The sequence below is a fragment of the Solanum lycopersicum genome, chromosome 8 (genome assembly GCF_036512215.1).
Source record: "Solanum lycopersicum chromosome 8, SLM_r2.1".
In the NCBI taxonomy this organism is placed as follows: domain Eukaryota; kingdom Viridiplantae; phylum Streptophyta; class Magnoliopsida; order Solanales; family Solanaceae; genus Solanum; species Solanum lycopersicum.
In genome coordinates, this window is record NC_090807.1 from 33,786,222 (window position 1) to 33,805,083 (window position 18,862).

The following is an 18,862-nucleotide window of genomic DNA, read 5'->3' on the forward strand; positions in this document are numbered from 1 at the left end:
TATCTTATTAGATAGTATCCCACTAAATCTATGTTGATAATTCTTTTATTATTAACTACCTCCTTGGTCAAGCAAGTAGCAACAAGGCGAGTTCTAAAACGTGCAGTCATTAAAAAGACTTCTAAACAAAATAATTATGAATACATGAAAGAACCTATTTGAGAATTTCTTAATTACTATTCATACATTGTTATTCGTTCATGGTTCCCAAAAACCTAATTGTGGAGCTTAGCTACTCATTATCCCCAAAATACATCAAAATTAATTAAAATAAATATGTTTGCGTTAATCATAAAAAGTTAAAACAATCGATAAACTATATTATATTAATAAAGAATATAAATAAATAATAAAGGATAAGAAATAATAAACCAGAATTCTTCAGGGTCCACGATGGCTCTTACAAAGCTCCAAAGCTAGAAGAAAATTTATATCATGTCTTGTATCTTGGTTCATGACCTACTCCCTAAGTAATTATTTTGTATGTCCTATTTATAGATGTAAGAAACGCTAAATAGAATAATTGAGTCCAAATAAATTAGGAAATGCAAACCCGAAAGAAATTGGATTCCTTTTTTTTCATCGTGTGAAATATCCGTGTAAAAGTATTGCCGCCTCAAAGAGCTCTCTTGTCTTCACTTGCTGCCATGTGGAAGCAGGTCTCCCAATTTAAAGTTGGAAAGTATTTGTTGCAATGTGAACTTTATATTATTATATTATATTTAATTCATTAAACTGTCTGATTGATTTCCTTCTTCATCCTTCCATCTTTAATTCGTTTAAGTTTCCAAACTTGTTCATTTTTCAATAAAATTAGTCCTACAAATAAACTACTTAATTTAGTACAATCCATAAAATTGATACTCAAAATAGACAAATATAAATAATAAATGTGAGGTAAATAATGATAAAAAAATGTGTATTTTTTACCTCAAATCAACACTCTACACTTAAAAGTTTTGACCGTAATCGAGCAAAAACTAAAGCTAATTTTAAAAAATCATACTAGAAATGTCATCACTTTGATTAATACAATCAATTAGGCATAATGTCAGTTTCAAAATATCAAGTTGATTTATTAATCATTATGCAATACATCCATATAGACAACAAACCTCTAACTTCGTAACCTCACGGAAGAACTTTGAACTCATCAAAATTAAGCTTGCTCACCTACTATCTCCAAAGAAAGTTAATAAAATCACATGTCTATCATTAAACAAGTATCATCATAAGAAGAAAAATTCCACACACTCAATTCAAATGACTGAATATAAATTAAAGACTTCATATCAAGAACAACTATCACATTCACAAATGAAATTTGCATATATGCACAAAGAATCATATGCTTGCCAATTATGTACATCTCCACTAATTAAGCATGCTTGAATAGAATCAAATAGGACTATCCTCTCTTGGGTTTTTCTTGCCTATGTTCTTTTCCCCCAAAAGACTGATTATTTTACTGTTGAACCGGCATGTTATTACCTTGTAAAAAAGTATGTGTGAAATCTGAAGCATGATGGCTAAAATACAATGATATCCCATATAAAATGAATGTTTGCATGATTAGGCATAGTGAATATTGAATGTGTTGTCTCTAAGAATGGCATAAAGGTTTGAAGTATGGACCAATAGAAGTTGTTGACGGTTCGTCGTTCCATCGATGGACCGTCAGTAGGGTCATCGACGGCTGACGCGTTTAGATTTTTTTTATCTTAAATATAACTCCTTTTATTTTAGGAATTTATTATTATAAATAGGACTAAAAATCTCCTTTTGGGGGTTATACACTTTACTAATTTTCAAATTTGAATTATTGGAAGTAAAACTTTTGTTTTCGGGGAACACTTGAATTTTCTGGAATTGTTTCTTTCAATATTTTAGTGAATTCAAGTGATATTTCTGGGTTTTCTTAAAATTTTTTAAAGTAATTACATTATTTCTTGTTTAACTATTATGAATTGTGTAATTCTTAGCACGGGTAACTAAATACACAACTAAGGTTGTGGCAACCATGGGTTATTAACAAGGTAAAAATAGATAAATAACAATTCTTGAATAAGGTCTTGCATGTGATGATAAATCTTTCGTTTAGAAGTCTTTTTAACGAGTGCACACATTAGAACTTTCCCTATTTCTACTTGCCGGACCAAGGAGGTAGTTGATAGGAAAAAAATTTTTAATATAAATTTAGTATACACTTTCTAATAGGTTAGTTTCAATTGGTACAAAGTAGTAACTTACCCATACATTGAATATGATGCTTAATATGACGTAAAAGTAAGGTTAGTAAAGTAGACACACGTAGCCGGACCAAGGTACGAAGTGAAATTCTCTAGTTGCCAAACCAAGAAATTAGGGATACATAACTTATCACATTGTATGCAAGATACTAGGAAAAGATTGTTATAGCTAGGATTACTGCGTTATGAACCTACAGGGAACACTTACACCCTAGTGTCTCTCATCACTTGATAAACACTAAAGTTATAAACTTGCTATTTTTCTTACTTAGAAATAATTAAACATTTTTATTACACAAAGCCCCCCATTCAATTAATTATTTTTGTAAAGGACTTGACTAAATAGATGTAATCGTAGATTGAAGTTAAGTTTAAATTATTTTCCCCATGGGATCGACCCCAACCTAACAATTGGGTTCTTTACTTGATACGATCGCTTATACTTTTTAGGGAAGTATAATTTGAGAGCATCAACAATGTATTCTACTGATAGTTATAAATTGAAATTTTTATTTGTAGTACAAATTTAAATAGAATAATTTTTTTTTTTAATTTGTTTAATTGTTTTATCCTTATTTTTATTTAATTTTTTAAAATTACAAATTAAATTTATTTAGATTAAATGTTATAAATATAACTTATAAATTATAATATGGTAATAAATAACAAGTAATAACTTATAAACTTCAAAAGATTTAAATCTTGAAAAACTAATTAGACTTAACATGCAAACTTAATAAGTAAAAAAAAATTCAAAAATATCTTCAAAATAAATTTAAATAAAAAATAACATTATAAATTTAAAAACTATTATTTTAAAATTAGAAAAATAAAATAAAAATTAATATTTTCTTAATTCAAAAAACTCATTTTTTGAAATAACTAGATGTGTTATCTCGTTCCATTCCGATCCATTCTAGTTCCGTCGCGGTATATAGTGGAACGAAATGGAACCGAGTATCCGTCCCGATAATTCAGGTGTGATTTATCTCGGTACCGGTCAATGAATCGGTCAACTCATCCCGTTTCGGTCTGGTCCATTGCAAAGTATTAAATAAGAAAAATATTATATTGAAAATAATGAACTTGAAATGAGTAAATGCAATGACCAAGTTTATAACATGTTGAGGCAAATATTGAATTGTAATTGATAACATGTTCAATGCAATAAAACATAATTTTAATGGAGCTACTAATAACCGACATAAAACCGTATGAGCTAAATGTGTAGTCTGATATATACGCTTGTTTACATCCCCATTCTATCAAAATAGGGCGAAACGTCGCGGCGACTCAAAAAATAATTAATTGAATCAATTTTAAAAGAGTTTTAAAAAATAAACAAGTTTTAAAAAAGAGTCGCCACCTAATTTTAGGAAAAAAACTAGGAAACCATTAAATGATCTGCGAAACCAACTTGATTCTAGGTAAGGGGTTCAAATTATTCTGAAGGGAAGGGGTTAGGCATCCTTCGAAATCCACAAATGTGGGTCCCGACTGAATTCAGTTTTTTTTTAAATTGAGAAAGAATATAAAATAATATTTAAGTATAATAAACATTCAATATGCACAAACAATAATTAAAAAAAAAAGAAACAGCCTAAATTCTTCCTAACGTTAATATATACAAAATAATGAATAAAAACTATGATTCGAACTACATTCGAATAATTTCAAGGAGAAGCACCTCCGGGTACCTGTAAAGACACTTAGTGAAATAGTTGGTACTCAATAAATATAAATAATAATTAATAACTCAATTAATAACTTAAAAATAAAAATCCGTCTTATTAACATGGGAGGCCTTAGAAATCGACGGTAATTTCTTCATCGGCCAATTTAACAAATAAACATGTATGTACTTAAATTAGATTCCCGTCTTTTAAAATGGAAAGGCCTCTAAACAGGACGGATAGATTTTCCATTGGCCAATTTAACAAATAAACATGTATGAACTAAAATTAGATTTTCGTCTTTTAAAATGATAAGGCCTCTAAACGTGACAGATAAATTTTCCATTAGCCAATTTAACAAATAAACACGTATGAACTTTAATTAGGTTTCCGTATTTTAAAATGGAAAGGCCTCTAAACCCGACGGATAGATTTTTTATTGGGCAATTTAACAAATAAACATGTATGAACTTAAATTAGTTTTCCGTCTTTTAAAATGGAAAGCCTCTCAACCCGACGGTTAGATTTTCATTGGCCAAATTTAACAACAAAATAAATTAAACTTAATTAAATTTTCGTCTTTTAAAATGGAAAGGACTTCAAAACCGAAGGATAGATTTTTCATTAATCAATTTTAACAACTAAAATATATTAACTTAAGTTAAATTTCCGTCTTTCAAAATGGAAAGGCCTCCAAAATCGACGGAGAGTTTTTCATTGGCCATTTATACCTTATCTTGCTTGAATTAAAAATAATATTACAAAATATATAATTATCCACACCTAAAATTAACAATATAAATAAGTGTGATATATCCAAATAATAGGGAGAACAACAAAACATTCAACAATGTAAAACTTTACAGCAACAATAACATTGTAATAAGGGTTTGTTAACCGACTATGATAACAAACATTTCTCGAACAATTACCATCCCTAAATCAACAAGTCATGCTCAATATTAATGGCGCGTCAAAAATAACAGAAAAACCATTATATAACAATCAACAAGTAATAAAGGAATAAAAAGATTCAAACACCGCCTAGCTCATTTGATGATTGAGATAATGATAACATAAAGAATAACATATACTAAGATAACAATAAATAAAATTAAAAGCAAAAATGCAGTCAATCAAAATTCTAAAATAGTGAATAATGACAAATATAAAATAATAACCAACTAAAATCATACACTATCTCAATGAAAATCCTTCTTCTCTAAAAACAATTACGGGGAACCCCATGGAGATATACTTGGTTGAATAGAAACCTTGTTTAATTGAGCCATAAGTTCTTTTAACTCTACCAACGCTATCCAATAATGAGGTATTGAAATAGTTTGTGTATCCGGCAATAAATCTTTGCTGAAATCAATCTGACCTTCGGGAGGAATTCATGGACAGTCATCGGGAAAGACCTTTGGGAATTCCCTCAATACGGGTACCAACTCTATGGGAGGGACTTCGAAGTTAAGATCTGTAACTTTTACTATGTGGTATAGACAACCCTTTACATTCAATTAGCTAGCTTTTAAACATGAAATGATTTTACCCCTAGGATTTCAGTTTCCTCCCTTCCACTCAGAAATGGGTTTATTTGGAAATTTAAATTTGTTGAAACCATGACTTCTGAAGCTTATGATCTTACTTCTTAATCACAAGATATGATAACCTAAGTGAAAGAGAGGTTGGACCCCGAGTTACTCATCATGTAAGAAATGTGGCCTCTCGTGTAAGAGACTTTACTAGGATGAACCCACTAATATTTTTCGGGTCAAGAGTGGATGAACACCCTTAGAATTTCCCTGCTGAGGTCTATAATGTTCTCTATGCTATGGGTGTGAATTCCATTTAGAGGACCAAGTTGGCAGCTTAACAACTTAAATATGTGGCCCAAAGTTTGTACACATAATGGAGAGATAATTGGTAAGATACAGGTGGTTCAATGACTTTGGAGATCTTCAAGAGGTCCTTCCCCGATATGTTCTTTACAAGATATTTGAGGGAAGTTAATGTGGAAGAATTAATCAACCTTTGTGAAGGATGTATGAGTGTACTTCACTACTCGTTGAGGTTTGCTAAATTTTCTAGGTGTGCTCCTTTCTTGGCGTCTAACCCAACGGATAAGATGAGTAATTTTCCTACGGGAGTGTCCATTGACATGGTAGAAGAATGACTTTCGGCTATGCTTGATTATAATATGAATATGTCTCATCTAATGGTTTATGCTCAACAAGTGGAAGAAAGTAGAGTAAGGAGAAAGAATAGGTAGTCCAAGAGAGCCAAGGCTTATGAATGTTGTTCTTCTAAGGGGAGGTTGGAAATTCAAGACAAGGCTAGATTCAAGAAGAGGTTCTCCAATCAAGTTTCTTACAAATTTCCCAAGGCTCGGGATTATAGGGTGTCTAACCTTAAGTCTGAAAAGGGAAGTACTAGTTAACCAATAAAGAGGAAAACTTGTGGATACTGTGGTAAGATACATTATAATGAGCGCCTTATTGGGACGGACAATTGCTTTGATTGTAGCAAGTTATATTTTGTTACTCCTTTATTATCTAGAAAGTTTGATTTTTTGTTCTGCGTCCTAAATGAACCTTTATTGGTAACTAGCCCGGTAAGTGAGTCTATTGTTGCAAATATGGAATAACAAAATTGTCATATAATGTTCCCCAATAAAGTTATTCATGTTGAATTAGTTGAACTTGATTTTGTCGATTTTGATGTCATTTTGAGTATGGATTGGTTGCATGATTGTTTTGCTAATGAACCCATTTTGGAGGGAAATGGGGTATGTCTATTCCTATAGGCCGTAGCATGTTTTTCCTAACAGCTTGTAAGACGACCTCAAAGTAGTTTTTATACCATATTTTAAAACCTCAAATTGAGTTAGTCCCCGTATTAAAGAAATTTCTTAAGGTCTGTCCTAATGATCTTCTCTAAATCCTTCCCGAGTGAAAAATTTATATTTTTATTGACTTGCTACCGGATGCCAACCCCATTTCAATTTATTCTTTTTTGATGGCTCTAGCAGCATTGAATGTGTTGAAGGCTCAACTCAAATTCTTACTAGGCAAAGACTTCATTAGACGTAGTATTCGATTATGAGGTACTCTTGTATTGTTTCTGACGAAAAAGGATGGGTCCCTTAAAATGTGCATTGATTATCGCCAACTCAATAAAGTCACCATTAAGAATAAGTATCCTCTTTATCGAATTTACAAGGTATTTGATCAACGTCAAGCGGCAAGCTACTTTTTTAAGATTGACTTAAGATCGGGGTAATGATATGCCTAAAACGATATTTCAAACTAATGTATGGTAACTATGTGTTTCAAGTAATGTCCTTTGGTCTAAAAAATACACTGGCGACTTGAATGGACCTAATCGGTGGGATATTTAAAAGTTACCTTGATTTATTTGTCAATATCGTCATTGACGACATCTTTTACATTCAAAAAATGAGTGTGAACACATTGACTATTTGAGGGTGGTAGTACAAGTTCTTAAGGAAAACCAATAACTTGCGAAGTATAGCAAATGTGAGTTTTTGTTGAGGTGGAGTTTCTTGGTCATATCATCTCTTGTGAGTGAATTGAGGTGGATCCAAGGAATAATAAGGTGGTTAAAAATTGGATTAGACAATTGACTCAACCCTACATTAGTAGCTTCTTGGGTCTATCGGGATACTATTGGAGGTTTGTGAAATGTTTTGCATCCACAGCATCAAAATTGACCCAAAAAAGTATGAAACTTGAGTGATTGGAGGCATGTAAAAGAAGCTTCCAAATGTTGAAAGATAGGCTTACCTCCGCTCGGTGTTGACATAACCTAAGGGTACCAAGGGCTTCGTGGTATATTGTGATGCATCTTGAGTGGGCTTGGTATGTGTTCTAATGCAACATGGGAAAGTAGTAGCATATGCCTCTAGGAAACATAAGGTGAATGATAATAATTATCAAACCCATGATCATGAGTTAGAAGTTGTGTTATTTTCGTTGAAAATATGGAGGCATTATTATGGTTCTATTCATCAAGGCTCTACTAAGATGTATCATGGCATTGAAGAAGTATTTTGGTTGGATGGCTTGAAAGGAGACAGAGCAGAATTTATCGCAAAATCTCCAAATTGCCATTGAGTGAAAGACAAGTGGATTACTTTAAGAAGTACAAGTTCTCACTTGGATATGGGAAGACATTAATAAGGACTTCACAGTAGGTTTGTCTCATATTAGAAGACAAAATAACACTACATGGGTGGCTGTGGATTGTTTGACAAAATCTGCTTATTTTATTCTTGTGAAGTCAAATTATTCGGCAGAGGATCATGCAAGGATCTTCATGTATGAGATTGTATATCTTCATGATATTCTATTATCCATCATATCATATAGGGGTGCAAAATTCACATCTAAATTTTGGAGGTCATTCAAAAAAGAGTTAGATAAAAAGGTGAGGTTAACCACCACTTTTCATCCCCAAATTGATTGTAAACCAGAGATTACTATTCAAACCCTTGAGAATATGCTTAGATCTTGTGTAATTGATATGAAGGGATATTAGGATGAACACTTTCCTTCAGTTGAGTTCTCGTATAATAATTGTGACCATTAGACTATGTCCATGGCACCTTTTGAGACCTTGTATGATAATAGATGTACATCTCCGATTGGGTGGTTCGAAGTTGGTGAATCATCAATCTTTGGTCCCGAAGTCATTTATAAAACTTTGGATAAAGTTCATAAGTAAGGAACAAATTGAAAAAGCCTATAGCTGACAAAACAATTTTGCCGACAATAGCAGGATAGACTTAGAAGTTTCAAAGGGTTATAAGGTGTGTCTAAAAATTTAACCCATGAAAGTGGTGATGACATTTTGCATGAAAGGGAAGCTAATTCCTCGTTATGTGGGTTCCTATGAAATTTTTCAAAGGGTTGGCAAGGTTGCATATGAGTAGAGATTGCTTAGTGAACTAGGTTTGGTTCATCCGGTGTTCCATGTCTCTATTGTCAAGAAGTGGATCATTGGTCCCTAGTCTATTCCTCTTACTAAAGGTCTAGGTGTCCATGACAACCTTGACTACAAGGAGTTTCTTGTGGAAATTTGTGATCGTCATGTGAAGAAATTGAGCAACAAAGAGGTGGCCTCCATAAAAATACTATTGAGAAATCACCTAGTTGAGATATGAAAATGGGAGGCTGAGGCCAACATGAAGTCTCGTTACCCTCATCTCTATGTTAAAAAGGTTAGATTTTTCTATTAATAATAATAACGAATAAATTGAATTTGACTTGTTTTGCAAAGATATGCATATTCATTATGAATATTTTTGCTAAAAACAATTAGTTTCATGAAAAAAGCAGTTTAACATGAATTGAACTCATTTTATGTATTTTGGTATGTTTTTTCCTTAATGAATTCATATTGACCATGTTGATGTGATTGAAAGGAATTTTGGTATAAATGACTCTAAATGTTATGATAAGCTCAATTTTGTTGTTGAGAATGTAGTTCCTCATGTTGTGATTTTGAGCTCTTACGTGTCGTACTTGAAGCTTTGAGTTACCTTGTGTAAATTATATGTTGGTTTTCTTGATTTGGGTTGAAACTCTTGTTTTATATGTGTTTTTGGGAGGGGGGTTGTTAGTATTGAGTCTATGTTTTTTAGTGTTATTCGTGAATAAATGTTCCTTGGGGTGGGGTGTTATGTAACAGACCAAAGTCCAAATCCATATCTATAGCCTCACATGAGTATCCAAGTTTATTAACACCTTTTAAGGTCAATAATAATGTATAGAAGTCATTTAAGAAGTTTTAGAGTCAAAACGTCAAGGAACGTCTATAACGTCCGGAGACTTGTTAAAGAGGTACTAGTGTGCCTTAGCCTATTTCATGGTGTTTAAGTAGTCGGAATTTGATGAAATTTAGTGTAACGGTGTCTAACAGATATTAGATTAGGCTTAGGGATGAAACTTCTAGGTACGACTCCTCAAAGACCAATCTAAGGGTCCTTTAGGAAGACCCTTTCATTTCGACAAAAACCTGCCAAATGAGATAGTGCAAGTAGTAGTTACCTACGCTTGCCAACGACGGTTCGTATGTAGAACAATGGAAAATTGATTCCTCCGTAGTTGGAATCTTATTAAATTTAATGAAAAGGAAAAAAATAAAAATCTCTGATCCAAACTACGACTTGCATGATTGTTTAGGGGATTGGGCATCAACTGACCTACGGGTCGATGCCTCGGGTCTCGTTAGTCAACTCTGTTATTTTGAAGATGAGTTTTAATTGGGATTTCAGTTAGTTAATTAGTTAGGAGTTTAATTATGGATTTTGGGGTTGTTAATTAGTTATGTTAATTAACTATATAAACTACCCTAAACGTAAACTCAATTTAACACCACACAATTCATAGATCCAAATTGGTCTTCCTTCTCTCTACTTTCTCCCTCCCAAAAAGAACCCCATTTGAGGAATAGGTCAAGGTCATTAGGTAATCAATAATATCAATTTTCTCCACCATTATTAAAGTAATATAAATGTATGGGAACTTTGCACCTTTGGGATTTCTTTCCCCAAGGTTCTTCCAAAATTGATTTTCAAAAAGATGAATTCATATGGGTTTCTTCTTAATACGAATTTGATCTTATAAATTGTATTGTTTATGTTTTAATTTGGTTATTATAAGTATATTAGGTTTTGTTATTGTGCAATTTTAATAGTTCTTTATGGTTAAACCTTGTGTGAGGAATAGATCATGAATTGACCCAAATTCCCTACAGTAGTGTAAAATTGACTTGTATTGATGCAATTGACTTAGTTATTGTGCTAATTACTCTTGCTTAATGTTATTACACTTATTATTGAAGAAATTGGTTTTTTTATTGTAATGCCATTACTGATGGCCTTTGAAAGAAATTTGTTAAGTATGTGATCCAAAAGTTTTACTTGAATTATTTATGACTTATAGTTGGTGATGAAGTTGAACTATAGTGTATCTTGTGATTAGATTAAATAAGCATGGTATTGTGATCAAATTTAAGTTTCATGACAATGCGATTGTGCGATTATGCTTAAGATGTAAAGATATAAGGCTTGTTATGAATTATCGATGTGTCTAACTATGACATAATGTTGATAATGTGCAAGTCTCACATATGAGTGTTGTATCGAAGGATGTTCTCATGAAAGTCCTATTTATATAATGTCTACAACTATACAAAGAATAGTCTCTTATGACCTAAACAATGTTATTATTGTTAAAGAAAGACATTTCCGAAGGGATCCTAGCTTAGCAGCAAGTTAACTAGTAGTGATGATTTTCCCTTCCCAAGTAGGGAAGATAGGTTCACTATTGTACTCATGAGATTAGAGACTATAATGAATGTTTCATAGAGAGGGTCCCAACTACATTTTCTAGTTCTTGAACTATGTTGCCCCCATGGAATACTACTTGCTGCATCTACCTAGATTTTATGTTCATATATCGGTACTCCCTTTACAAGTTGTCCATAGTATTTTTGTTTAGGGTCCCATGATATCCGATTCCACATTAGCTCATGTGTCCTATATTGGATACGGAAAGATGTTTTCAAAAGTAAAATTTAGTAATAAAGTGAACTCTAGCTAGGATAATTGAAGGGATTTGACATAGTCTAGTTATAGGTATGGAACTTTACCCATACATTGCACTAGTGTCCTTTAGGAAAATCGTACTAGTTAATTCTTATGTTGTGATGCTCTTATCAAATACATGATATGCTTGTGTTTATTCTTTATGTTAATGGTCTCTATTGCTAAATATGATGATGATTACTCATGATGCTATATTATGTGAAGTTATCCAGTATTCATGATCCTTTGGTTGGTTGTCATGGTTGTGTGGAGTTATGGGGCTTCACTTGACCATTGCACTAGTGGGCTTAAAAATATATAATGACTAAGGGTTTTTCTTATGTTATAATTTTCGGAACTCATGAACATGTTTTGTTGTTATAACATGATGTTATAGTTGGTTGGACAATGGGTTTACTGTGCTATATACATGTTGACTTGGATTAACATGAGTATGTTGATTTTATGTTGAACATTCTTTTATCCTAAGAAATATATGATTATTTTCTCATATGTGTTCTTTGTTTGTGCATAAGGATTTTCAAAGTAACTTAGCATGCTTTTATCAAATGTCCCTTTTTAGCATGATTCCTATCTTTAGTGTGCATATGTTACCATAATTAGAATAAGTCAAGTACTCAACCTTATGTCTCCTTTTTTTCCCAAACATTTTAGATTCTTATCGTTGAAGGGCTCGTGGACAATTTTCAAGAACGCTTGGATAATTTCTCCAAGTTTGGGTATGTCTTCAAGATCTGAGGATGATGCCTTTTCCCTTTTAATCTATGTGACTTCAAATAGTTAAATGACATTCGTTTAACCCTTGTTCACGACATTGTTGTAAGCCGTAAGTTGCAATTATATATTTGTGTAAGGGTTATGCCTTAATTTTTTTTCTATTAAGACTTAGGTGGTTTTAAATTAAAGTAAATTGTATATATGTATATTGTTTGTGTTACGTAAAAGTCACAGCCTGTATATGTTTCTTATTGCGAGTAGTCTATGTAAACTCCCTATGTATATATTATGTGTAAGCGAGAGGTTTATGTAAACCTCATTAATTATATGAAGATGATTTTTTTTTATTTTCTGTACTTTTTGACCAATGATACGTAATGACAAATGCAAAGAGGCTATTATTAGTTGTCCCTGACTACAACAACGCTGGTTATGTCTAGGGGTGCTCCCCGGATGTGACACTCTTTGATTAAATTAAGTAATGTAAGATTATTTATAAAGGTACAATGTCTAAATCGTACAAACTTCTACCATGAAGGGAACACAAGGGTCTATCTATGCAACAACCTAAAACGAACGAAGGTGAACTAGATCCTAGTGAGTGTTTCATGAGTTAATATCAAGTTAAAATTTGTTACTTTAGTGTTTTTAGTCAGTTTGGAAAGTCTTGGTTAACTTTGGAGGTCAAACGTCAAAGAATGCACATGACGTTCAGAAGGTGTGCCTTAGATAGTGCTTGTGTGTCATGAAGCGTTTGAGTGAGTTTTACATGTTTGTTTTAATAGAAAATGATGTGGGATATTCCTAATACCTAGTCGACGTAGTATAGGGTTGTAACGTCCACGCACGAATCCACCTATGACCCATAAGGATCCCAAGATAAAGGGCCCAAGACTTTGCTACAAGCCGCCAAAGCAGTGAACAAATGACAACCCTAAGGACGGTACATTACTCTACCAACGGTCCTTCGACCTTGGTAGTTTATTATCCATGCATGTAAAAATGTCCAGGATACGTTTGGAGCTAAATCTCAAACCACGAGACCCCACCAATGGTCCATTGATGCATAGACGGCCCATTGGTTAGGACTCGTCTGTGAGGGGTTAAAATACTGTAAATTTTCTGCCAAAGCATGGGGTGTTTGGTAATTTCAAACCAAGTATTTTATGAACCAAGGACAATAGTTTTAGTGTTTATTAGGTATATTAGAGTGTTCTAATCCTAAGATCTAATTTTGACCTCTCTTCCAAAAACCCAAAACCCCTCTCTTAAAATTCTCTCTCGAGTCTACATGGAAGCTAGAAGTCAAATAATGTTAGGAGGGAGGTTTATGGTTATTTATTAAACAAAAATTATTTATTTTTCATAAATATGAGTTAAAGTATCCATCCTTGAACTCTCTTCCATTCAAGGAGTCCCTTCAATTTAATTTTTAAAAGGGGTTTTCAACCGTAGTTTCTACTATCTTCAACTCTAAATATGGATCTTCCATTAAAACGTTTCTAATGTATTAATAATTGCATTTATAATGTTAGTTTATGCTTTTAAGTTTAAAACATTAATGAAATTATGTGAAATTCTTTCACCTAATATTGGCTTAAGAAATAGGTTGAATGATCATGAAATGGTAGTCTTTAAGATTTGGTTCTTATTGTTGTCATTGTTGTTTAGATACTGCCAAAAGGGCATTATTATGGTTAAATATTAAGAAAAAGGTTATAGGTTATGAATGTTTGGACTAAAGGGTAAGTTCGTTGTGTTTTTAAGTTTCAATATTGAAATTCTCTTGAGTGGTGTGGTCCACCTAGTTGGTGGGAGTGTTTATTTGAATTGTTTGAATGTGAAGTTACTTGTTAATTATGAATGAGGACATGAACTCATTTTATTTTACGTAAGATGAAAATGATGCCATTATTTTTAATTGTGTCTTATGAAGCTACTATCTGAAATAAGCTAGAGGGTATGCATAAATGAAGTTATTCTTGTTAAGTGTTTTATGAAGCTTGTTATGTTAAGTATGTTAAGGAATATGTCTAAGATGACTTATATGATTATGTAAAGCATATTAAAGTGTGTGATGTGATGAAATGAGGTCTAATCATGTATAGAATGAGATGTAAATGAAATGATGCTAATGTGTATGGTTTGCTCACATGTACACACCTACTCACACTTAAAAGAGTGTATGAATCTAAGTTGAGTAAAAAGGGAAGTCCTGGGGTTGACACTTTTCCTGTGTTGAGATGAAGTCTCGTGTATCAACCTCACTATTCCTAACAATCTTTCAAAGATAGTTTGGAGGATGAATTTCCTTTGTGAGTTGACATGTCGTATTCTGTAGATATCCTTAACCTATACATTATAATATTGAGAATCCATGGGGAGTTATGCCTAGTATCTAGAGGATATGAAGGAGAGGTGGATTACACTTTGCGAGTTGAGATGTTGTATTTTCAAAGTACCTCTTGAGATGATTACTCCTCGTTAGTAGAGAGTGAGTTACTTAGAAGCAATCTCTTTATTTCTTAACTATGTTCCCACATAGGTGTAGCTATAGGGAAAGCCATGTAAAAGCTAAATAGAATAACCTTACTCTAGGCAAGTGAGGATCCCTCATTTGATATGGGTTAATGTCAAGATACCATGTCTAGCTCTCATGGTCTATGTTAGTTAAGTTGACCCCCACAAAAGAATTGATTGAACTAAGTCTTTTAAAAGAACGTACTACTTAGGGTAGGTTATGGTATGGGACGCTATCTACTCATTGCACTAGGTAGGAACTTCTAGAAGGTATGACTTGTTGCCAAACCTTCTAAAAGAATTTATTACTTAGGGTTGGTGGTGGTATGGGATGTTATCTACTCATTGCACTAAGTAGGCATTCCGAAATGGAAGACTTAGGTGGTTTGTTAGGTGTCTTTTTATATCTTTCCATTGATTGAGGGGCTTGTTTCTCCCAAGTTGAGTAAGCCTAAATGTGTAGTCTAGAGGATATTTTTCTATGGTGTTTATTGAAGGAGACATATACATACTTCCTTCATGTCTTACCTTAGTGAGTCATAGGATAATCCTGATGTGGGGATTCTCTTACGAAAAAATGATTTCACTTTCTCCTTCGCTTGACCTTGGAAGTTCACTCATTTAGAATATGATAATTCATTGTGAGTGCCTTAAATGAATCATTGTTAAAGTTCAAATTACTTCACTGTCATGTTCGTTGGAGTTTACTGTAATGTTTTGGAAGTTACTGTTAATGGTCTGTTTTGGTTTAAAATTATGGAATATCTTATGTAAAAGTTAAGTGATGGTTCTTATGATGTTTTGTTTTTATATCATCGAATGTTTTACTTAAATTGCATGAAATGTTATTTTACTAATATATATGATTTTTCACATATTATTGGATATGCCATACTTAGTACATTATTTGTAGTAACCCCATACTTTTCTATACCTTATAAGTATAAGTTGAAGACATTCTTGAAGATTCGAAGTCAAACCTTGAGAAATTCACTCTCTCAAGAATTGGTATGTCCTCATATATTCAAGGACATAGTAATTGTTTCCTAGTTTTATTATTTAAACTTAATAGGTATTTGATTTCAATGTAAAGGGTCGTGTCCCTAGAATATATTATGTTGTGTCTTATGTTTGGCTTGTGACGATGAGATTTATTAAATATTCATGAAAGATTCCATTTTATTAATTTATTCGTCAAAATTTTTAATTCCGCTCTACTTTCAATGTCTTATGTAATGAATGCTAGTTAAAGGGCTTGTAAAAGAATCCAAAGGTTCAAGTATGCCTGGTCAAAAAACGAGGGTTCCTCCTAAATTCTAGGTGGTGATTTCGGGTCATGAAAGACTTGGTGTAAGAGCATAAGGTTTTGGAAAATAGTTAAAGGTATAAAATTATCACAAACCACGTCTAGAAGTATCTTGGTCATTGGTGTGTGTCGCGACGCATCCATGAACAAGAGGCTATAGGATGATAGGAGTTTTACTGTTGAATCGTGCAATAAAACATCACTCCATAAGGCCTCTTTCTCTTGTTTTCCCTCGTCCTGTGGTCGTCTAGGTGTGATTGCTTGGAAGGAGATATGTTTCTATGTTTGAGGGAGAGAAAAGGTGAATTTTGATGTTATGATGGTTTTATGGCTAAAAGAGTAGATATGAAGGTATGTGTTGAAATTAGGGATTTGATGCCATTTATGAGGTTGGGAGTTTTGTGATGAGAAACTTTATGGTGATACAGGTCTAAGCATAGTAAGAGTTATAAGAATGAATAAAGCGATTTTGAGGATAAATAAGTTATCTTCTTATTATATTCGATGATGGTAGATATTCTTTAAGGTGCTAATTTGAGGAAATATTTAGAGAATGGATTTTATAGAATTTAAAGATAACTCTCTTGTGTGACTAATGTTTCATAGTGTTCTTGTGATTGGTGGATGTTGTGGTGTAGGCTTACACTAAGATTGGAAAGTTGTATGACTATCTAGTGAGGATGGTTTTTTCCTTGAGATTGATTTAAGTGATGCCTAGGAATTGAATGAAGTAATGTTTAAGAGAGTTTGTTTAGGTTTTAACCCAAGAAGGGAAGTATTATGCTTAATTTTAAGACTGATGTTTAATCTTGATTTGCAGGAGTTTAGGGTAGTGTGAGTTCCTACATTGTGAGATGCATAATGGTTCTTTGATGTTTGGTAGCTTGCAGTGAAATCATTTTTTTTTGCATCATCCGGGATTATCAGTCCCGGTTGGAAAGTCTTAGATGAATATACCCTAAGTGGGTGAGAATTTATGTTGAGAAAAACTGCATGTAAGGTACTTAGTCCAAGAGAATCCTCAAGGGACACTAAGTGGGAGTTGTAGTATGGAATGGTACTCTCACATTGAACTTAGTGAAACTTACCAAGTCTCTTTGGAGTAAGTTAGGGTGATCTTGTCCCTCATATTGTCATTCTATATTGTTAAAGTTGCTTGAAAGGTGCATTATGGAAATTTTAAGCATGTGACACAGTGAAGTTTTGAATTCACTGTAAGTATATCCAAGTATTTGAGAAAATTGCATTTTTTGTGTACTATGGTTTCAATGTGTTATGAGATGAGTTTATATGGTATTATATTTCTTATGATCATGCCTTCTTGATGAATTGCTCAAAGAACGAATTTTTGAAATCATTTGACATGCTTAACTATGACACAGTGAATGCTCACTGTAAAATTTCTCCTTTTTGAAGAAAATTGTTTTGTCTTGAATTGAAGTTTTTTATGTTTGAAAATGTTTTGTATTTGATAATATTTAATGTTAGATAAGGTAGTTCATCTATAAGTGAAGTATAAGAGAAGATTTTGAAATGTCAATGTCTTGCAAAAGTTTTTATGTTGCTAGTGTTTGAAAGTGTGAAAATGATGATCCTTGGTAGTTGATGCTTTGATTTTTAGTGTTTGAGCCTTAATTGTAATATGTTATGTGATGGTGGGTAAATCCTTGTTGTTCTTAAATATTAACTTTCATTCGAGGATGAATGTTATTCTAAGTGGGAGAGAATGTAGGGCCATAAAACAAACTAAGGTAAACTAGAGACTCGTGAGTGTTTCTTGAGTTAATTTTAATTTAAAATGAGTAAGTTTAGTTTTTTGTGAAGTGTGTTAAGCATGGTTATGTTTGGAGGTCAAACATCCAAGAACGTCCATGACGTTCAGAAGTTTTGAGTAAGTTTTACGTATTTGTTTCAAAATGGATGTGGGATGTTCCTAAGACCTATACGACTAAGTTTAGGGGTTTAACATCTGGGCACGACCCTACGAACGACCCACAAGGGTCCTTGATGAACGGTCCATGACATGGCAACAAGCTGCCAAAGCAGTGACCAAATGACGACCCTAAAGACGGTCTGTTGGTCTACCAACAATCCGTTCAGCAAGGGCAACAATTGGACTTAAAATTAAAGATGTCCAGCCTCCATTTGGATCTAAGTTTCAACCCACGAGACCCCACCAACAGTCCATTGGTTAGGTCTCGTCTGTGAGGGGTTCAAACACTGTAAATTTTCTGCCACGGCGTACGGTGTTTGGTATATTCAGCCCAAGTCTTTTATGACCCTAGGACGTTAGTTTTAGTGTTTATTAGATATATTAATTTTTTTTAAACACTAACACCTAATTTAAAAAACCCAAAACCCCTGTCTCTTAAAATTCTCACTCAAGTCTCTATGGAAGCTAGAAGTCAAGAAATTTTAGGAGGGATGTTGATGGTTGTTTCTTCATAAAAAAATGATTTCTATTTTTTCAATGTGAGGCGTTATATCCATCCTTGAACTCTCTTTCATTGAAGGAGTCTTTATTTTCTACTATCTTCAACTCTAAATATGGGTCTTGCTTGAAAGCATTTCTAATGAATTAAGGTTAAAACTTTAATGAAATAATGTTAAAGCTTTTCATATAATGTTGTCTTAAGAAATGGGTTAAATGATCATGAAATGGTAGTCTTTTAGCTTTGGTTTCTTATTGTTGTTATTGTTGTTTAGGTACTACCCAAAGGGCTTTATTATGGTGTTGAGAAAAAGGTTTTAGGTGATGAAA